General features: G+C 40.8%; 1 long non-coding RNA gene across 1 annotated transcript; it reads left to right on the top strand.

Moving 5' to 3' along the window:
* Positions 1–22,143: 22,143 nt before the first annotated feature.
* Positions 22,144–23,574, top strand: LOC118559244. The gene is made up of 3 exons (XR_004928717.1): positions 22,144–22,236; positions 22,590–22,733; positions 23,212–23,574. It is a non-coding gene; the product is annotated as an uncharacterized LOC118559244 (long non-coding RNA).
* Positions 23,575–24,076: the final 502 nt, after the last annotated feature.

The raw sequence follows: 24,076 nt of genomic DNA, 5'->3' as shown, positions 1-24,076 counted from the left end.
AAATGGTCAATAGCGCCATTTCCCACAGGTAGGTGGTGCTGTATTGGCCAATTGGGTCGTGTCTGGGCATCATGCCAGGTCCTGTTGGAAGCAAAGGCCCAATAGGAAAGCATGTGAAATCCAAAATGGGACAGAAAACTGACACATGGCTGAAAGTCACTTGAAATTTTTAAAATGTCAAGAGGAAGTGACTGTGCGAATTTCAGATTCCTACATTAATCACAGCAACTGCGGTGAGCGTCGAAAGTTTCCATTCTGTCTCAATGGAGCCTCTCCCTCTGGTCAGCAGAGTTCCGTCGTCATTGAAACTCGCTCACACCTTCAGCGGGCCAGTCTACAGAAGTGCAGACACTTTGCTCAAAATATGTCCCATTGGGTTACAATGGAGAACTTTGCTTCGCACAACGCTCCATATCTCCTGATCCGTAAATGGTAGAGACGTAATTTTGTCTGCGTTTATTTATTAACGGATAGGGGAAGAAGACTTGCTATCGGTTTTTGCAGGAAATATTTTAATAAAGGCGTAAAAAACTTATGATCTAAAGGGGATTTTTAAGGAATTTCAAAAATCCTCTAAAAACGGTCCCGAACAAATTGCTCTAGCTGAAAACGTATAAGATATATCAAAATAATTCTTTCATTGTGAGTATCGGCAAGTGTTTTATGAAATGTTTATTTCAGGATCGGGAGAGATCGGCAAACACAAATAAGGACTCAAACACTGTTTCTGTTAGAATATAAGGCACACATTTATTATTATTCCCCACAGAATACAGCACATCAAAACAATTAGCTCTTCACACACGCAAAGTAGCAAGCATTAAAGCAACAAGCTTTCAAACAAACGTGGCGCTCAACAGATTCTCAGAACCAGCTCTTACCATTGACACGAACTGGGAGCCCTCAGTCCTAGGTTAAGATCAGCGTTCACGATGCCGGTATTCCACACACGAACTCACGGCAGACTCACCGGGCTGAGGGCAGTCTCCTCTTTATATACTTGTAAACAAAGAGTCAGATGTGGAGCGAGAGTGGCCATCTCTCACTCCACAGCTGCCCTGCCTCCCTAAGCATGTTTCCCAAAACATCAACCGTTCCCAGCACCTCAGCAGTGTGCGAAGCAAAATAATATGAGTGCACTCAGAATACAGCAAATATAAGCAAAATAAGAAATACAGAATCAGTCTTTCCCACAACACATTGTCATAGGTTCCCACCACAAGTTAAAACAAGTTATAGCACAATAACACATGTGGTTCTTAGTTTTATGTGAGCAACATAACAGGCACGAGCATGTATGTTGCTCTTAGTTTAAAACTAATCAGTTTTTCCCAAAATACATAGTCAAAGAACAAAAATAACTCTTTAATATATCATTCCACCCCTTGGTCTTTGACAAAACCTAATTTTGGAAAAACCATCCCCAAGGTCTATTTTCATCAGCAAAGTTATCCTTTCCGTCCCACACCACTTTTTGATTATAATCTTCAAACATTACATGAGGTTAACACTATAATAACAATGATAAGCAAAAGCAAAGGAGGTACTACATAGTTTCGAGCAGTAACAGACATTCCATTAAAAATGTCCCACCAATGATGTGCAGATGATTGCTCTATTAACGTAGCCGCATGCAGAACCTGTCCTTGGGCCATAAATGTAGACACCTTTAAGCTGGAAATGTTGGACCTGTGTGATTTAACTAAGCAATTTAGTTCCGTAGACTGATTCAATGCGCATTTGAACCAATCCAGGGAGATATTGAAATTGGTTAATTGATAGGTCACGTTATTCCAACTCCAGATGTATACATCAAAACACCCAACGAAAGGCACCTGAGGTAATTGAGGATGACTCTTTATTATTTCTCTAGCAGGTTCATGAGTCTAATCACATAACACCTCGTCTCGGTTAAACATGGGTTAAGATGTCCTTGTTGTAGCATACATACCATCCCTTTATCAGCAGTCTCGCATAGATCCAGGTCATAGGTGTAGTTTGTCTGTGGGCCAAACCAATCACCATCCAGTTTCAAAAACCAATACCCCTGTACAGTCACACCGGGCAATATATAATAATGACAGACAGTAGTACTATTGATAACATCAATTTGTGTCCAATGTCCTTCACACATAGTAGCATTACAATAGGTCTTCTGTGGTTCTAGTTGTAACCAACTTTTACTACTAATGTTCAATCGTTGTCTCCATTTGTGGAAATTTTTGATAACCACACGCTTAAACCGTTCGTGTTGAATGTGAGCGTGCATCATTTGTACGTTACATACCATCCAGTTCAAAGCTACAGAAATGTTCGTTAACACTTCTGCTGTCGTGTTCCACATCTTTATTTGCCAGTACAGTTCTTTAAAGAAGATCTTTGCAGTTTCCTCCTGTGATGTTACAACAGTAGGCATCCATAATCCAACCTGATGAACAGCTCTTGATGCATGCTGTCCAGTGTTTAATAACATAGTTCTTGTTATGTTATTGTCAAAAAGCGTTGGAAACACTTAACACAGTACCTGTTCCACCAAGCAAAGTGTCCCACCATGCACGTTTCGTCCTAGTGCATGTTGGCAGAGGAGGAGAAAAAAAACTTTCCAGTGAACTTTATTTGTTATCGTTGATTGTGCCATTTGTTGACAAGTGTGTGCAGCAGGTGCAATTTGAGTGTGTGTCTTCTTACACGTTCGTTCTGTATTGGCACAAACCTCTCCTTGAAACCACTTTAACGTTACATCCCTTGAAGACTACTGGTATGCTTCCTACATGCCACCGAGAGCATGTGTAGTCATCCTGGATTCCGTTGCGCATGCTGTCTCCCCATCACAGTTGATACGGCTGAACCACTTCTTTCAGGATCCAGCCAGGTGCTTCTGCTCAACAGAGGTGTGCCAGCAGGACCATGGCAGCGAGGACACAGAGGATGATGGCCCCAAATCCTGCACCAGCCCTGTGGTGCCTCCCTCTGTTTGGGACGTCCCCCATCGCGCTGTCCCTCGGGTCATCCAATCAGCAGATCTCATGGAAACATGGATCTGAAATCAAAATTAGTACTGCTATAAGACAAAAGAATAAAATTAGTTTTCTCTTACATAACATTTATCCATTTTTTCCTCCCCTGAGTAAAATGCTGACACTGTTGCATCATTCCCTTGTGAAATGATTTCAGCTGGTCTAGGTGGACCATTTTTTTTGTCTCACCCAAACTTTGGCTCCTGGTTTATCTGTTGAGCCGAACCCCCCTGTTCCTCTTTCAGTGGTGTTAGTGGGGGCAGCCACCCCTTGAACCTCTGTCATTTCACAGGGTTCCACTAGCAGTTGTGCTAGTTTTTTTTTTTTGTTCCTCAATTACTAGGGATTTTCTCCTTGATAATCCCCATCAATCACTTCAGCTTGTATTGTCATTAACAGCTGAGGCCTGCAACTCCACAGGCTCAGACATAATTTTTCCCAATGACACAGCTTGTTGTATGGCTTCCTTAGCCAAATCTAATGCTCTTTGCTGTGCTTCTTCCCAGATAAAATTTTCTTTTTCAGGCACTTTTCAGAATTGGAATAACCACATCCTTGTACCATAAAATGCCTAATGTTTATACAATGTATAAACAAATATGTAAATAAATGTAGGTGAATTTCATGCTGAAATATTTTTAACTCCTGTACTAAGCATTTACATATACATTAATACATTTTCCAGTCAGATAAAATCACAAGTTTTATTGGTCATTTATTTTTACTCTCTTATACACACACATAATCCTGAGCGGTTTCTCAGTTTGTCAAATGCAGAGACAGTAAGTCTGCCCCTAGAGCAATTGGCCTATTATTCAATCGGGCCACTGCTTGCATCAGTTTAGGCTTCCAATCTGTCAAGTCATGATTAGTAGACACACATTTTTTTAAAAATTTTTTCAACAGTCCATTCACTCTCACAATCAGCCCAGCAGCTTGCAGATCATCAATTGACCAATTTTTGATCCGAATTGGCGGGACTCGGCCTTCATCCTAGTTAAACTCCAACAGATCCGTCAGATCAGGGTACATGTTGCTCCTCCTTCTATCTTTGTTCTTTCTTTTCCTTTTCCTCACTCTCCTTACTTTCACCTCTTTACCCGAGGATTCCTCAGACTCTGACACCTCAATCTCAACCACCTTAGCAGGTTTTCTGCGCACAACAGGCTCAGATTCTTCAGCAGGTGGAGCCGATGGTGTGGGATGAATCGCCTCTAGCAACAACTGAATCAAAGAATTTAATGGGTCCAGTTCAGCACCAAATCCTGCACAGTTAACTTTTAAGCCTCTCCTTTGACACATCTGTCTCAACTCATCAGTAGGTAATGCGTGTATCTCTGATGCAGGCACCCCAGCATTAATCAGTGCCCTCCACAACATGTTACGTGGTGGACCCTGTTCATTTCTCCCCCGCTCCCTTTGCGGCCTGCGGACCGGAGTTTGTTGAACTCGTGGTCTGCATTCCTCCTGCTTGCCCCATTCTCCCAGATTCCCCAGCTCCATGATTCGAGCCTTAATGGTTTCCATCGGGGCATCTGGAGCTCCCAGCATCACAGTAAGCATAGCTGCCCGATAATGCTGTGGGGCAGTTTTAATCAACTGATCTCTCACCACCTTCGGAACAGCCACTTGCTGATATCCAGCCACCATTCCCACTGGTAACAGATCACGCACACACAGCCTCGTCAGCCTCTGCACACACTCCTTTAATGTTAACCATTGTCCAGAGATTTCGGGCCAATCAGATACATTGGGACATGTTGCTCGTACTGCCTCAGACCACACGTCAAACAATGATCTCGCCTGATCCCCCAAATTTCTCGCTTCTTGCCTATAATTAGCATTTACATTCCCATCAGTGCTCAGACCACCAAATGCCATGCCATCTCCGTGATCTATTTCAATCTGTTCTGCACCTTCGTCCAGCAGTCGAGCCACCCATAGATCAGTGGGTTCGCCCGGATGCTGCCTTAATTTTTTAGTGATATGAGCAACTTCATCCTGCGAGTAATCTTCTGTTATGGTCCGTGACACTGCCGGCGGCTGCGGCTGTTCCACCCATTCCATAACAGGTTGTCCCGCAGCATCAAGTACATCATTGCCTTGAGAATCTAGCCGCTGCCGGAAGGCTGCGGGTATATGCTGCTGCTCTCTTCTCCTTCGGACGACGGGTTTAACCCCCAATGGAGGGAAAGGACGTGGATCTGGAGGACCTCCAGAATCACTGTCCTCCTCATCGTCCCACATATTACCGTCCCAGCTTTCGGGATCCCAACCAGACCCCAATCCAGCTACAAACGAACTGACTTTTTTCAGAGGAAAACGGCGGGGTTTTTTCCCCTGTGTTTTCCTTGTTAACACTGACACCTGGGCCACAGCTTTTTCAGCAACACTGGTCATCTGTTCCAGCTGATTAGTCAGCATTTGCACATGCTGCCGATACAGCGACTCAGCAGACTGCAGCTCAGTCATTGCCTGTCTGTCTTTTAACTGCTGAGTTTTTAATTGTTGGCCAGCTTCATACTGCTGCTTCCATGCCGTAGCACAAATCCACAAGCGCCTCTGTAATCCGTCCACCGGAGCCTTTTTTTGCACCTCAATCTTCTGCAACACTGCCAATAATTCTTCGGGTCCCGCTGCCTCCAGCTGACCACCCCACGGCTCCGGTCTGCCCCCACCATTGCGCAAACACAGCGCTACCTCGTTACAGTGAGGAAGCTCCCATCCGGGTATTATCTCTTCCCCCTGAATTTTCTCATCTGAGTTCTTATTTCTCCTTTTAAACATATTTCTAAACATATTTGTGTATTGTAGTCTCTCCTCCAATCCTGCCGACAACGCCAAAATGTTTTATGAAATGTTTATTTCAGGATCGGGAGAGATCGGCAAACACAAATAAGGACTCAAACACTGTTTCTGTTAGAATATAAGGCACACATTTATTATTATTCCCCACAGAATACAGCACATCAAAACAATTAGCTCTTCACACACGCAAAGTAGCAAGCATTAAAGCAACAAGCTTTCAAACAAACGTGGCGCTCAACAGATTCTCAGAACCAGCTCTTACCATTGACACGAACTGGGAGCCCTCAGTCCTAGGTTAAGATCAGCGTTCACGATGCCGGTATTCCACACACGAACTCACGGCAGACTCACCGGGCTGAGGGCAGTCTCCTCTTTATATACTTGTAAACAAAGAGTCAGATGTGGAGCGAGAGTGGCCATCTCTCACTCCACAGCTGCCCTGCCTCCCTAAGCATGTTTCCCAAAACATCAACCGTTCCCAGCACCTCAGCAGTGTGCGAAGCAAAATAATATGAGTGCACTCAGAATACAGCAAATATAAGCAAAATAAGAAATACAGAATCAGTCTTTCCCACAACACATTGTCATAGGTTCCCACCACAAGTTAAAACAAGTTATAGCACAATAACACATGTGGTTCTTAGTTTTATGTGAGCAACATAACAGGCACGAGCATGTATGTTGCTCTTAGTTTAAAACTAATCAGTTTTTCCCAAAATACATAGTCAAAGAACAAAAATAACTCTTTAATATATCAGCAAGGTTTTGAGGACTATGGTGCTCATTTTTATGTTTGTACAAAAATCGGTGTAGGCATGGCGACGATGTAAAAAAGTGGATAATTTGGGAGGAAGGAGGTCCAAAGCGTTTTCAGGATTTTGCACATTCGCTACTCCCGAACAAATTGTTCCTGTGGCAAAACCGTAACAGTTATCCAAAAATATCCTTTTTTGTGAGTGCCACAAGGGTCGGGACATTCATGTGTGAAAGTCTCATGCCTGTACATCAAACGGATTAGGAGTAGCGACGATGCGAAAATGTGTGATGTTTTGGATTTTCAGACTTCATTTTTCAAAACCGCTCCATAGGAAATGAATTGGGGAGGTTTCGGGTTTGTGTAGCTCTGAGGTGATTTGCGGAGAATCTATAAATGCCACACCAATGAGGGTTACATTTCCTGAATCCAGACAAAAATCCCTACGTTTTGATATATAATTTATGTAGAAAATTGAGCGAGTGAGAAGAAGTTGTTCGGAGAAGACGAATTTGTTGAATTTCTAGAGTGTGCACTCTATAACTGCCTCCTTGACGACCATAGCAACGCATGTTATTTGCTGAATTTCTTGAAAAGACAAAATTATTTTAAGGAGGTACTATATGAAAATGGTAAAAGATATGAAAAATCTGAAATATACCATAATAGCTGAAAGATATCACTACATTTTAAAAGTTGAATGGCGTTTCTAGCTGAAAGTGGGCTGAAGTAGTTATCTGTCAAAAAGCAGCTGAAATGAGCGGAATTTTAGTGAATTACATTCATTTCCTATGGGAGAAAAACAGCTGAAAATTTGCAGAAAAAGCTGAATATTTTCAAAAGTTGAAGAGTTAAAAGTACAAAAAGACATAGCCATCGATTTCAGAAGAAGCTGAATAGTTTAAAAGTTGAATGGTTGAAATCAGAGAAAAATTGTAGGAGAAGAAGCGAAGCAAACTTTAAACAGTAAAAACGCATTTGGAAGAATAAACGGCAATAATAAAGAACTAGAAAAATTTGCATTTCCTGCGAAAATGCACTGTGAATGCAGATAGCTGAATGATTGAGCAAAAGATGCAGAAGATCTTTGAAGAAGAGAAAAAATAGCTGAAAAGCATTGAAGAAGTTGAAAAAGTTGAAAAAGTTGAAAAATTTGAAAGAGTTGAAGAATTTGAACATGAAAGAACAATAGCTGAATGATTAGAAGAAGAAAAAACTGAGGGAATGGCACCAAACATTTCCTCACTCATTCTAAACACTGAATCGTTTAACAAAGCAGAAGTAGAATTTCAAACTTGAATATACTGTAGCCATATGTGGGCCTGCATTTCTAGGAGTATAAGGGGTTTCGCCCCTATTGAGAAGCATTGGATGTTTGACACCCCCTAACTTGGAGATGCTTTACGCGACAAGGCCCAAATTTATTGTGGAGCATTCTGTATAAAGGTGGTACAGACTCTGTAAAGCAGAAGTTTGTAGGACCTTCCTAGAGCTACTTCCGGTTAGCAACATGCTAACCATTAGCCGCTAACAGGGTTGTGTTCAGTATCACCGGGTGATTGTACTCTGTCAGTTTGGTCCAAATCCTGTACTGGGAAATGCCTCAAAAAGGGGTGCCAATACTTAATGTCACCAAACGTGACCAAAGATCATGGGTCAGATCGGCCTCCTTTAGCAACTCAGCCTCACCACATCTGGGCCCAGAAATCAACATTTGACCAAAATGGTGTGTAGCGCCATTTCCCACAGGTGGGTGGTGCTGTATTGGCCAATTGGGTCGTGTCTGGGCATCATGCCAGGTCCTGTTGGAAGCAAAGGCCCAATAGGAAAGCATGTGAAATCCAAAATGGGACAGAAAACTGACACATGGCTGAAAGTCACTTGAAATTTTTAAAATGTCAAGAGGAAGTGACTGTGCGAATTTCAGATTCCTACATTAATCACAGCAACTGCGGTGAGCGTCGAAAGTTTCCATTCTGTCTCAATGGAGCCTCTCCCTCTGGTCAGCAGAGTTCCGTCGTCATTGAAACTCGCTCACACCTTCAGCGGGCCAGTCTACAGAAGTGCAGACACTTTGCTCAAAATATGTCCCATTGGGTTACAATGGAGAACTTTGCTTCGCACAACGCTCCATATCTCCTGATCCGTAAATGGCAGAGACGTAATTTTGTCTGCGTTTATTTATTAACGGATAGGAGAACAGGACAAACTATCAGTTTTTGCTGGAAATGTTTTAATAAAGACATAAAAAATCATGATATAGAGAGGATTTTTATGGAATTTTAAAAATCCTCTAAAAACAGTCCCGAACAAATTGCTCTAGCTGAATAAGTATAAGAGATATCAAAATAATTATTTCACTGTGAGTATCAGCAGGCTTTTGAGGACTATGTTGCTCATTTTTATGTTTGTACAAAAATCGGTGTAGGCACAGCGACGATGTAAAAAAGTGGATCATGTGGAAAAATGCAGCTCTAAAGCATTTTCAGGATTTTGCACATTCGCTACTGCCGAACAAATTGTTCCTGCGGCAAAACCTTAACAGTTATCCAAAAAATTCCTTTTTTGTGAGTGCCAGAAGGGTTGGGACATTCATGTGTGAAAGTCTCATGTCTGTCCACAAACGGTTTAGGAGTAGTGACGATGCGAAAACGTGTGATGTTTTGGATTTTCAAACCTCATTTTTCAAAACCGCTCCATAGGAAATGAATGGGGGAGGTTTTGGGTTTGTGTCGCTCTGAGGTGATTTGCGAAAGATCTATAAATGCCACACCAATGAGGGTTACATTTCCTGAATCCAGACAAAAATTCATACGTTTTGATATATAATTTATGTGGATAGGTTGAAAATTGAGCGAGTGAGAAGAAGTTGTTCGGAGTAGAAGAATTAGTTGAATTTCTAAAGTGCGCACTTGTTATGGGACCGTCCCTCTGGTTCCACCAGCTGTGTCAAGTCCACAGCAGCTCGTCCTGGGTGCCATGCCCCAGGGGTCTCCACACCCCCCTGTGTGGAACGTCTCTCATTGTAAGGATCTCACCTTATGTCCTGTTCAAGATGTTCTTTACACAACAGGAGTTCCAATGTGGGATGTCTTTGTTGCTTTAATGTTCCTCAGAGAAAACCTTCATTCATTGATACATCTTCGAGCTGTTACCCTTTCATCATCACAGCCCCCCAACCATCCTGACCAGATCCAAAATGTCCCCATAATTTAATCTAATTAAATTAATCTTACTAATATTTACTTACTAATATTTTCTGTATGTAAGACGATAACCATTAAATTATCCTGATCTAAAAGCCCCTAGGTTAACAGTTAGCTAAAACTCAGTGTTATGTGTTTTTTCCCTTAGGATGTTTAACTGGTCAAAAAGACTATTGAGATATTTGTGTTCTAGTTGAAAGATATTAAATCTCCATAAATTGTGTAACCATTGTACACTGATGCTTTAATCCTAAATTTACCCCTGTTAGTTAGTAGGATGTGTCATTATGCTAATTTTATTGCAACCATATCCATTTTAGCCAGTAACCTTTTCTTTGCGTTTTATTGATGCCTGCCTGATTGGCAGAAATCAGCTTGCTCTAAGATGTTCATTAAATGAAATGCTATTTAAAAAGTTCAGATTACTCTACGTATATAGTGAAAACGAATTAATTTATTTATTTATTAAACTGTTGATTAATACCCACTTAATTTATTAAGTTGCTCCATGATTCCATCAAGGTGCTTCTTTAAAAGTTTTCCCCTTTATATAATCTTAATGTGTTTTGTAATGTGTGTTTTGTTTTAATTGTGTACAACAAAATCTGAAGTGAAATGCATGAAGTCGTGTCTGCAGAACTCATCTGTGTTTGTTGTCGAAGGTTGTCCGATGCCTCAGTCAATGTCCTTTTTCAGTCCAATGTCTAAATTCAGCAGCCCAACATTCTCCTTCTCATCAAGAGTCCATCCTCCAGTCCTCACACCTGCAAACAGAATGAATTCTGCCAGCATTTTTTGCCAAAGAAAACGCTCCATAGGTTGAAAAGAAATTACAGCAAAACAGTCACAAACATTTTAACTACAGTGTTCCCTCTAACATGACAAACATAAAAGAAACAAAAGGATAGAAAAAAATAAATCAAACTTTGTCTCTGACAAAATAAAACTCAAAACTGGATCAGGCTGAAGTCAATGACATCACCTTTAGTCCTTGTCCCAAGGATCAGCCCCCATGGCACTGCGGCACTGTTTCTGCATTCTCTCGCATCTGAGAATGTCTAAAATGAGACTAAATCTCTATGTTAGCACAATCCTATCATATTGACCAGGTTTCTTTGCAAAGAAAAAGAAGTAGAAAGATAGAACAGAAAGCAACAAACATCTTTAAGACGCCACCTTTCCCGCTGGAAGATCTCCTGGCATAAATGGTTAAAACTAAGTATAATTTAGTGTCCAAATCTGATTATTACTCCTTACCGCACTGCTAGCACTGTCTTCTCAGAGTCTTCTGTTAGCAGAAAGGTGGCGTCTCCTTTAATCTGAAAGCAATAACTCAGAGGAAAACAAGAGTGTTAATAGCATGCAGCCAAAACCCCTGGTCCCCTTAGTGTCCCTTTAACGTGATGTTGTTCTGCTTTTTCTTGCTGATCCTGGGAAGGTATCTATTCTTCACCTTTCCTTTGAAACTCTGTCCAAAACGCCTCCAAAAGAAAGAAAAAAAAAAAAAAAAAAAAAACTAAAACAAAATTGTCTTCCAAGGAGCACAATGTCTTTTCTAATATGTCATACATTATTAACTTATTACAACTTTTGATTTCTTTCTGGTCCTTTTGACCATGTGTATTTGCTGTTAGTAATACTTTTATTTATATATACCTTTTCAATCTTAATTGTTCAAGGGTGAAACTTTAATGCAATGATTGTTCCCTTTTAGTTTTTTGAACTTCCAGTGTTTCTCTATAAACGATAAAAGTTTTCCCCATAATTCAGCACATTGAGAAGGCTACACAAAACAAACCCAAGATTAGAATTAGAATTTAACCCTTCAGGAGCTGGCTTTATTTTATTTTTTCCCTCTGACATAGTTTTCGTGCTCCCAGGCCAGAACACACAGACCCAGCCTTGCCATAACATTCAGATGTTTACATCATGGTCAGATTTGTTTATCATATCTATTGTCCATCTCAGGTTATACTGTCCCTCTGAGGTTCACCTCAGTTCAGCATAACTAATAACATAGATGATTTTGTAACTGTTGACGCGTGTAACATGGCCTTCTGATATTTTGACGCTTTTCAAAATTTCTCATTAGTTGCATTCAAATCCCAAGTAAAAAATAAATAAAATAAATGAATAGAAAACCATTAGAAAAGCAACCGTATTTAGTTCCATACAGTTTTTTCAAAGCACAGTTTTTTCCCATCTATTTAAATCAAAAATAATGTATTTCTAAACTTCTTTCAACTGGACTGGTTTGTGATGAATCATTATTATTATAGGCACTGAGATCTCAGTAATTTTAATTACTTTAGGGCTAAAAAAACAAGTTATAGGATCTAATTTCATACAGTAAACTCAAGAAGCTTTATGTAAAGCTTATTACCAGTTCCAATTGTCTAACAAAGATGAAATATTTTCGTTCTAGCCATGTTAATCTCTCCGTTTATCAATTTAATTTGGTCCAGATATTTAATGTGAAAAAACAAACGTTATTATTGAAGTATCTCTTTTCCTTTACCTTTTTGTTAACATAGTCCATGTTTAAAATGTCATTTGAATTACGGAGCTGCAGTTCTCCCAAAACAAATGAACATTCTGAAACCATGAACATTAATTTTAACCCCGAATTAATTCACACAGATTAACGTTTAGTTACATACAATACATACATACGTACAGTTACATACAAACGATGACATTCAGACAGACAAACACGTGCAGGCCTGCTTTTTCACCATCTTAAATAGTTCTATGTTTTTCATAATTTTTAAACGTCAACGCCGAAAGATGTTTTCAACGCGTTAAGTTCCCGCTTAGTTTAAAAAGTGGAGAGCGTGTGCTGGTTACGACCTACGAATGTTTCGTCCACACGCGGTTTTACGCTTCAGTCCCGCAAGAACACAACTCTGTGACCCACAGACACCTGGACGCTTACCCATTTTTGAAAGTTATACGTCCTTATTAGCAGTTTAGAACACTTTTACCCATAACGGAAGTGTCTCTTGTCAGTCCCCACGTAAACGCTTCCCCGGTGCAACGCCTTTTTAGTTCCGTTTCCGTTTTCCTGTTTTTATTCATTTTGTTAAATTTTCGCTTTCCTTTTTTTTCTAATTTTATTTTTATTATTTAGTAGCAGTACTGCAATAGAATAAAATAATAGTAATAATAATAATAACCCCTCTGTGAGAATCTGCATGTTTAATCAAATCATTTCAAATAATTTATGCATGTCATGCTTGTGGGCCCCTACTTTTTCAGCATGAAATCGAACGTCTCACCCTGGGGAAAGGCTCGACCCCGAGAACTCTGCCTTTGACCCATTATACTGAATACTCCGCCTCCCGGACTTTTTTTTTTTTTTTTGATAAGTCCTCCGCGAGATCGACCAACTAAAATGAAAGGCCTCAAATCTGATGATCGTTTGGGTATAATGATCGAGATCTCCTTTCAAATCTGCGTACGTCTACACAGAAGTCAGGAATTAAGCATCCCTGCCGCTTTCACCCACTACACTAGTGGGCAGCCTCTGCCCAACTGGACAGAAGGACTTCCCTTGACCAGCTGCAAATCGCTCAGCCCGGTCTTGTTTCCCAGGTGAAAATCGTTCTGCCCCTCCTCCCCCCAGCGGGAGAGTCTGTATTTCAGCTGAAAACGTATTTTAATTAATTTTTGAATTTTAGTTTAATGATTAAACCTTAGTCACCATTCGGTTTTGCGAACCCTGTTTTATTTGCCTTAAGGATTAAATATAATTCATTATTTCTACCGGCTTTTACTTTTACTACCTTTTAGGTTTACAGTTTTAAATTTAAAAATTTCTTGAGGTATGAAAGAAAGGTTCGGATCTTCGCGCCGACGCCCAGAGACGCTCCGAGACCAGGAGCTTCTCCACGTCCCTTGAAAATCCATTCAGGGTACCAGAGGCCGGATAACCTCTCCGGGTTGGCCAAAACAGCTCCTGTCCTCGGACTCCCTCGCTCGTCGGTCGGAGATCTTGTTCGTTTACGCCAAATTGTTATGGGAGTTTTGGGTGGAATATTAAACAATAGTAACTGAGTTCCCATCTTTACTAAATGACGAGACGGTGGTAATGACGTTCCACCACTTTTATTGAGAAACAGAGCAGAGATTCACATAGATGGAAAGTAATCGCACCCCACAGTTCCGCTGCGGTCTGCGTCTGCCCTGTCTCTGCCTGCCTCGCTTTTCGGGCTTCCCCTAATACTGCACCGTGGCCTTGGTTTGAGACATAACAAAGACAGTCTATCGTAAACAATCAGTATCCCTCAGCAGCTGCAGCATTTGGCCTTGCAATCAGCAAATAGTGGATCTTATACACAGACATCAGGTCTCCAGGCCTCCTCTGTCCGAGTGGTGTGAGGCCATAGTGACTTCAAAATAATAATTCTTATAACAGCACTCTACCAACTGCCACTTGACGACCATAGCAACGCATGTTATTTGCTGAATTTCTTGAAAAGCCAAAATTATTTTAAGGAGGTACTATATGAAAATGGTAAAGATATGAAAAAGCTGAAATACACCATAATAGCTGAAAGATATCACTACATTTTAAAAGTTGAATGACGTTTCTAGCTGAAAGTAGGCTGAAGCTTACCTGACTCCGCCAGATAGATTTGCTCCGCATATCCATCTGGAAACCTTCCGTTGAAGTAATTTTGGGAAGGGGCGAAAATACTGGTCAGCTGATTGGCCTATGTTGGTGATAGACGGGCCAAATAAACCAATCAGATTCGTCGTCGCTCTGTTACGAGCGACGACGAAAACACAACCACAAGCCAAGCTACTCTTGCTGCTGCAAGTAAAGGCTCGTTAGCCCAGCAAAAAATACTCTGTAATTCTGATAAAACTTGCTCGATAGCCATGCTAACGCTAGTTTCATCGGCTGAAGCCGCCATGTTCTTTAGACTGAACTGTCGCGCTTCCCGTTGCGTCACACCTCAACCCGCCTCAAAGCCAACGCTGATTGGACGTTCGTTTGGTGAACGGCTCCAAATTTTCTTTAACGGAGAGTATCCAGACTGATCTGCGAGTGAAACCTTGAAACCTCGCGAGATCAGGATGGTCTCACGAGGCTAGGCTGAAGCAGTAAGCTGTCAAAAAGCAGCTGAAATGAGCGGAATTTTAGTGAATTACATTCATTTCCTACGAGAGAAAAAAACGCTGTAATTTTGCAGAAAATAATGAATGAATATTTTAAAAAGTTGAAGAGTTAAAAGTACAAAAAGACATAGCCATCCATTCCAGAAGAAGCTGAATAGTTTAAAAGTTGAATGGTTGAAATCGGAGAAAAATTGTAGGAGGAGAAGCGAATCAAACTTTAAACAGTAAAAACGCAAAAGGAAGAATAAACACTAAGAAGAGGAAGAAGAATAAAGAATAAAGAGAAACAGGATCTCAAGAACTGTGAATGCCTACTGCATTCACAGTAATAAATAAATTACAGGCTTTCTGTATATAAGTGAACACTTAATACCTGGAACCCTGCACCTGTGGGAGTTTGTGAGAGTGCACTAGTTAAGGTGAAAATCATCCAGAAGGAATTAGCTCGATAGTGGTTGTGGAGAACTAAAGGCCCGCCTTCCCTGAGCACAGAGGCAGGGGAACCATAACCCCGGACTCCCAAAGGGGCCTGCAAAGCAGGGTGCCCAAGAGGGGCCGACACAAGGTATCTGCAACCCCCCCCCTCCCAAGGAAAGAGGAGAGATGACCCCGAGGAAATCCCCCAGCCACCGCAATGCCGACGCCCCCAAGAGCCGCGGGGACGAGCCAGTGGGCTCCGCCGGCAGCCAGCCCCGCTGAAGTGGTTCCGGCCATGTGCTCTGAGGGCCAGAGGCCCCAGGGGCGCCCCGCCCCCGGGGGGGCAGGCCCCGCGAAGCAGCCACCGGGAATGGGTCGGCGCACACCCGGGAACCCGCCCCAAACCCGAGGCCCATCAATGCGCCAGAGGGCCTAGGCGCCTGCCAGTGCAGCGGAGGAGGGCAGGACGTGGGGGCATGAGCTCTGCACCTTAGTGGAGACTTGAGATGTTCTTGGGAGAGGGAGCGGACCGGACCCATACCTGGAAAAAAAAAACTCTTTCACACCATCCCTCCCTAGTGCCCCACTCACCACACACAGATTTACAAAAAAAAGACGCTGTACACACATTCCCACATAGCACTCGCATCCAACACTCACAAGAGGGGGGGTCACCCCAATTCAACTATACAACTGCCTGTGCCCAACCCCCGGCCCCACCGCCGGACCAGACGCCCCCCGGACCAGGCCCCCCAAAGAGGGGGGGCCAACACCCAGCCAGAACCCCCCTCAACCCCTGAATACCTAATAACCCCCCCCCCCCCCCACCTTACCCTAGCCACCCCTGCCCCCCACCCCTCCTGGGGGGAGCAAAAAAGGTTTAATAACAGATTTGGGGACAAAACGGGAATACAATCCGGGGTTAACAGCTGCTGGATCCCAGAGACAGAACAGAGCTGGATCCAGGGAGACCATCAGAACCAAACGGGATCAGGTAGGCTCAAAACAGAAGAACAGAAAACAGCTCGGGGACTAATTAAAACGGGGAGGGACTAATTAACCAAAACCAGGTGGAAATAATCAAGGAGGGACGAGACTAAAAAGGCTAATAGGAACAGAGGCAACCCCAGAACTGATAAAAACCAAAACAACCCTGAAGTACAACCTAAAGACAGAAGAACAGGCTAAGACTAAAAGTGATGACAATAACAAGGTAAACCAAAACATTACAACAACTAAACGAGGATCCAGACAAGACAGAACTCAAAACAACCAGATAATCAAAGACAGGAGAGAGGAGGAAAACTAAAACTAATAACATAAACCAGAACTAAACTCAGAATATTACAAGATATGCTTATTATTATTATTAATTATAATTTGGTATTATACTTTAAATTATGAGTCATTCAACTCAAAATCCAGCAACGGTGATAACTCACTTATAACTGCAATTAGAGTTTAAACCGTTACCCTTTTATCACCACTCCAATGAAAATGTCTCTGTGTTAATATCAGATGTTAATTCCGAGAAGGAAGTAGCTCTGAATGCTGAATAGCCATGGAATTGTGAATTGGAATGAACACAAACAATTACTATTCCACAGTTGTTGTTTTATTGAACCAAAAGCAATTCCCTGTTACAGTAATTCTATGATTCAACAACATTGGAATCCTACTCACTACTAAACTAAACATGCAAACTACAGTATATGTGGAAGTAAAAGGAGAAAAAATGGATTAAAATGAGAGGTAGCAAATCTTAGTTCAGCTCACGGTTGTTTAAACACCACATTCAAATCATCGGCATTTGACGTAGCAGCATTGACAGATAGAACAGCTTTGAGAATCCCACTGGACGCTTTGGTGTTTTCACAAAAGCTAGTTCAGCTGAGCTAACTATAGTTCGGTCACACGACACCCTCCCAAGATGGCGACTATGATGACATAGGGTCTGCAACCTTGCTTGATGCGTGAGGGAAGGGTACTGATGATGTCACCACGCTTACGCTAATAGGGGGTGGTACCTCGCTTCAAGAGGGAGCGGCTAACTGGTGAGTTTAAAGAAAGGCCGCAAACTAAGTTTCAAACAAAGAGATTGAATCCGCTGATAAGAGGAAGCAAAGAGAGAAGGGAAAAGATGGAAGAAGATGGAAAAAGAGTTAAAGAAGCGACCCGGGGCGGGGTCACTTAAGAAACACAAATCAGCACAGCCAAATTCACCTTCAAATGCGTGCACATTCAACAGAACAATAGTCAACAGTTAATACACTCCGTCTTGGAGTAAAAAGCATTTAACTAAAATCCTAACACCTGCTCAGGCACTTCTAAACCACCTTACAGGTGAAAAAGAAATAAAAGAAAAGATGAGGGGAATTTTTCTTCACTATGATGTGCCTTGCGGGTGTCCTGGAGCGCTGCGAGTCCGCCGATCTGATCCAGCTCAGCGAGCAGGTGCGTCTTGACGAACGCAGGTGTTTGCAGCCGCGGGGCCGGGAAGAGAAAGTTCCTTCTCTTTTCCAGGCTTCCAGACGCTTTGCTTGGCCAAACAAAAACGGGATCCTCTTTCAACCACCGGGAGATAACGCGGCTCTCAGTCTTTGATCAGAGGGAATTCAAAGATACTTTTTAAGTCGACCTCCTGTCAGCAAATACAGGGAATGGAGTCTGCTTCGGTAATCTTTGGTCCAGCAAAGTTATCGAGCATGTGGCGTGGGGGGGGGGGGGTAATTCCACGGAGTGGAGCAGCTGCATGCCTTCCCTGACTGGCAAAATGCCAAGAAGAAGGGAGATTTCGGTCTGTTGCTGGGATTTATACATTTCTCTAGCAACGTCATCTCTTTGCTTCGTTGCTAGGGTCGCAGCCATTTTAGGCCGTTTTGCATGATGGGAGTTGGTGGCCATTTTGACCACATTGCATCATGGGAAATGCAGTTCGTCACGTCTGAACCGGCATTACACCGTTCACCGCCTTAGTGAGCGTGTCATATGCAACCTGCAGCCTGATCAAGGCCAAATGGCTACCGACATCCGCTGTATTTGCTGATACTTCAAAAATACACCAAATCCAATAAGTAGAAATCCAAGTATCCTGAATCCAAACATGCAAACGTTTCAAACGTCCAGGAATGACAAAGTCGAAAGACACACCATTTTTCATCCAAGATTATAGGGTGTATCCAACAAAATGAGTCAAATCAGGACAGGACGGGTCCCCCTTTCATTCATTACTTACCCGTCGAAAAAAAAATATTAATAGCATTGAGAGATCAGTTTACCAGATCCATGTTTTTCAGAGTTCGGTGGATATGAAGAATGTGCTCAGAAAGACAAGACATAGCAACAGAAGTAGGAGAGGGGGAGGGGGGTGAAAGCTGGAGAGGAGAGAAAAACACGACCGACCTCGAAGAGACCGTACAGCATCAATGCCAAATTGTAGTGGATATTAATAATTATCAATTAAGTGAGCACAAAACTCATAAAAAAGAACAGATGCACCTTGTCTTTGTAAGTTATTTAATTCAAAGGCATGAGCGTTTGAATGTCTCTGTCTCCCAACGCAGTTAGGAAACAGAGCGAAGAGAATAAGAACACCCTAAACTTTTATACATTCTGGGTTAACAAAGAAAGTGGGAGTAGTCTTCAGACAAGTGCACTCACTGGTACGATCCAGTTCCTATCTAACTCAACTCCTCTCTGTGTCCTTGGATGTGGAAACAATAGTAAATCTGTAAGCATGTGAGCTTCTTTCACATGGGAAAGTTATGCAGGTGCATCCAGACAATATATGATCAGAGTTACATATATCAAATAACATTTTCCACAACAGTAGCCAAAAAATTGTTCCGATCAGCTACCAGGCACAGGGGGACATCACAAAACTGCTTTTGTGGACTTGTTGCTTCTTGTGCTTGGTCAAATAGACCACACACTTCCTCCTCCCATGGGATTATTCTGTGGAGTACAGGGCACTGGTAAATGTTCCCCTGATGCTTTGGGCATAACACTTGCACATCTGATATGTTACCATTACAAAGGGGGGGGGGGTATCTTGTGCAACTTTCAGTACTTCACATATAGCAACTTCATATGTAAAAATTAATACAATATTTTACACAGGCCAGTCAAATTAACAGAAGTAAAACTAATTGACTGATAATATTATAGGCACCATTTCTTTTTAGGCCAAATGTGTGAAAAAGAAAGCAACAAATAAATTCCCTGTAAAACAAAAAAAGTATATCCAAAAATAAACTATACAAGAAATTAGAGTTTTACATGAATTATCCACATAACATTGTATTCATGTGCACAATGCTTGGATAAGCTCTATCAGAGGGAAACCTAACTTTCTCTAATAGATAAAAAACGAAACATAAGAGCATACTGCATCACTGTTTTGTGCAAATTTACTTTCAATTTATATATTTTATTTTGTTATTTATTGGCTATACCAATTAGGTTACTTACTCTTCAACTGGATGTAGACGTACAAGGTAATCCAGCTACGCGAGAGAGACATAGGAGACACCTTCTGTCACTTTTTAATCCGATTTTGATGGATTATTTATTTGTCAAGATAAGCCCCGCCCCTTTTTAATTGACCTCTATATGACCTCTAGATAACCATTAGATGACCTCTAGATAACCTAATTATTGATCAATAATTAATATTTAATATAAAAATTTATTCTTATCTTAATTTTTGATTAATCAATAATGAATTAATAATATAAAAATTGATTCTTATCTTAATTATTAATCAATAATTAATAAATTATTTAATATAAAAATTGATTATCTTAATTTTTTATTCTTATTTCTAATTATTTAATTATTTCTAATCATTTCATTCCTTTAATACACATTTCATTCCTTTAATACACATTTAATTTAATTTAGTTTATACACATTTATTTAGTTTATACACATTTAATTATTTAATTCCTTTAATACACATTTAATTATTTAGTTTATACACATTTAATTATTTAAATTTAGTTTATATGCATTTAATTGTTTATTCTATACACATTTATTTTATTATTTCTAATTATTTAATTTAGTTTATACACATTTAATTATTCTATACACATTTAATTATTTATTCTATACACATTCAAAGTTTTAATTTAGTTTATATACATGTATTGCTGACGCTCAGCAGTATACCTGTCAGACTCTACGTAAGCTTTGCTGAATACTGGTCCTACAAAATTACTGCGTTGAAATAATCTGATGAAATAGGGAATCCTTAATCTTTAATCCTGATATTCTCCCTCCAAGTTAAAGGCATTTACTGATTTCTTCATAGTTTATACACATTTAATTATTAATTCCTTTAATACACATATAATTAATTTATTTAGTTAATTAATTTAGTTTATATCCATGATTTGCTGACGCTCAGCAGCATACCCGTCCGACTCTATGTAAACTTTGCTGAATACGGATCCTACGGTGGAAAAAAACCTCTGTCCCGCACCATTGCATTGAAATAAGGAATCCTTAATCTTTAATCCTGATATAAACCTGACATAAACCTCAATTCAGTCTTCCCTCCAAGATAAAGGCGTTTACTGATTCCTTCAGTATTACAACCGAGAAGAAAAAGCGTTGTCAAATAGGGATTTCCCTGCCGCACCGGTCCCGCGCTTTATCTCATCATTTCATACACCTAAAAGCAAAAAACCGTCCTTTCAACGAACATGCTCTGTTATCTTATTCAACAGAGCCGACTGGTCAGCGCAGGTCAGTGCATGACACCGCATTTCCCGGTTAGGTTGGGAATCAAACAGGAAACGCAACTGTTTATCTCAATAGGGCACTGACCATCGCATGTCAGTAAAATCTAAACGGTCCGCAAAAATCAATACGCTCGCGAGTCATGCCTCAGTACCAGATATGGATATTAACCCTCGTTCGCTTACCATCGCTACAAGGCATTCACGGATGCATCATGTCAGCAACCGCTTCTCCACGGGTTCTCACTAATGCCCAGATTCACGCCGAGGCTCACAACGCTGGAATCCTGTCTCTGACGTCATGTGTTGCTGTAGTATTATCATAGCTGTATTACAATATATTTTTAATTCTTTTGCAGACCTCGCAGGCTTCGACTTGGATGACATTGTGTTAACACAATCGGATTTAGGTGATATTTACTTTAATTTTCTAAATATATCCGTGATAAAATCCTAATACATCGTTCAAACATGTTTCTATTTTTTCCTTTTAGACTTTTTAGATGGAATCGCCCAAAACCCATATCAAAACCCTTACCAGCAGCCCAACACTCATCAGCCTGCAATTCGCTCTGAGACTGCACTGGGAGGAACTCAGCGCATAAACAAACTGCGTCAAAGCCGGCCCAGAAGCAAAACCCGTCAAGAGTCCACCCCTAAACGAGAACCGGTGGAAGTCATAGATCTGGTTACCCCCTTGGCGGTTCGCCGACCTCTCTTCTCTTAGACATCGGCACCCGGGATTCTGCCAGCAGCCCCGAATCCTCGCCAGCTGTTCACGACTGCTGTACAAACTCCCCCCCCCATTTCTCTATAGTCTTAAACTAAATCTTTAAAGTAGTTTCCTGCACGGTTCAAACTTACTGTGTGTGTGTGTGTGTGTGTGTGTGTGTGTGTGTGTGTGTCCGAATCAGACCTCCGCTCCTTTCTCCCTCTCTCCACTTTTAATCTATATGTTGTATAATTGGCCTTTTTTATTTATTTATTTTTCTTGTTATGTATTTATTTCTGCTGCAATCATTGTATGCGTGTAACGCACCCCGTTTATAAGCAGCGTTTCCCGTCTGCAGGAGTAGTTTCCCTAGCTGCTGCAGGAGCCAACAGTGAGTTACACACGACAAGCACCCCTCAAACTGATCAAGAAAACCGAGGCAGCCCATCAAATGGTGAGTTACAAATTTTTATTTCTTATTTTTATTTATTTCTCTTCATTTATTTTGTTATAGTCTTAAACTAAATCTTTAAAATAGTTTTCTGCACGGTTCAAACCTACTGTGTGTGTGTGTGTGTTTGTTCTGCTATCTTACTGAGTACATTCTACAAAGTGAGGACATGCAGCGTGCTCCTCATGTGTGTGTATGTGTGTGTGCGTGTGTGTGTGTGTGTGTGTTTGAATCAGACCTCCGCTCCTTGCACCCTCTGTCCACTTTTCATCTATATTCTGTATAATTAGCCTTTTATATATTAATTTATTTAATTCTGTTTATTTACTTATTTATTTTTAATTATACTTTTGAAGCCCCTGATACAATCCAGAGAAGATGGTCCTTAAGAAAGAGGAAAAGACCCAATCTCGTTGAACTATGTTCTACTCTTGAGAGATTCCATCAAGTAATTCCGAATCTCGTCAAGAAAGTGGTTACGCTTCGAAGACTTGTTGCGGGTAAATCTTAATTTCAACTAATTTATATGTTGTACAATAAATAAAATTAATAATTCCCTGTGTCCCTCTTTACTAATTGCCGGTATTTACAACTAGTTTATTATATCGTAATGAATCAGTGTTTTTTTTCACACATCCTTCCACATATGAATTTATTATTTATTTTTCTACAATTAGGTCACCTTTTAAAATAAAATGAATAAACCTTATGTGTCCTTCTGTTCTTCATTATATCATAATGAATCAATGCATTTACCTATTTCTATGTATGAAACTATTTCTTCTACAATTAGGTCACCGTATAATAAATTCCCGTTCATGCTGTACAATAAATATCTATAAGTACAATTAGTTATGATATCATTGTATTTTCACCTCTTCTTATATATATGAGCTACCTTTTTTCTAGAATTATCTAGTAATATAATAAATTAATCTTCTATTTTCTCCTGATTATGGTTGTTCTCTTCTAATGCAGAATCGGACTCGATCATTCGACAAATTCCATACTACGGTCACAACGCTACTTACTACTGCTTGAAATCTGAGGAGCTTCTGAGGACCTGCATGTTTCTCCTGAAAGAAATCTCCAAGGCCTCGACACTACAGTAGAGTTAACCTTTTAAATTGTGACCTCTGTAAAAATGGATAGTCAGCAAATGAGAGATGCTTTGAAGCTGTGAATGAACTCCGTAATCTCCATGTGTAGCCAGCAACCAAATTTTTCAATCTAACCCCAAATTCCCCCATCAGAATTCAGACGGGTCCGGATTGGGATCTTGAACGTTTACTATCTGTAGAACGAGCCATCGAACGAATAAACAATTCTTTCTCTCAATTATTTTCGCCTCAAAATAATTTGTTAGAGTTTCAACAGGAAATCACAAATGCTATAAACGAAATCACACAATTGGTTAATGAGCATCAAAATCTCCCTGTTCAACATGTGTCTGATTCTTTCAATGTACCTCCACATTCGCCATCCAGGTTAGAACAAGTGATCCATCAATTAAATGTTTCTCTCTCTCAAACATTTAGCCCAAATCCTACAAATGCTGAGTTTCAGCAACACAGTGGGGGTCTTGTAGAAAACGATAAACAAAATCCCTCTGGTTCTTCCAATACTGCTTTGCTAAATCCCACATCCAGCCAGCCTCAACAGCCATCTCTCATTGCACCCGACCGAGCGGATCAACCCAGCACCAGTCATGGACAGTCAGCTGCAAACGGCTCTGAACATACTCTTACACCCTGCATTCAATGTGATCGTTTCAATGTTACAGAAATAAGACGTCATTCCAAATCTATCATATTCTCATCGAGCTCGCAGAGTCAGCTGCTCG

This window comes from Fundulus heteroclitus, unplaced genomic scaffold, assembly GCF_011125445.2.
Source record: "Fundulus heteroclitus isolate FHET01 unplaced genomic scaffold, MU-UCD_Fhet_4.1 scaffold_250, whole genome shotgun sequence".
Taxonomy (NCBI): Eukaryota; Metazoa; Chordata; class Actinopteri; order Cyprinodontiformes; family Fundulidae; genus Fundulus; species Fundulus heteroclitus.
Note: the sequence above shows the minus strand (reverse complement) of the source record. Positions and strands in the feature narration are given on the sequence as shown.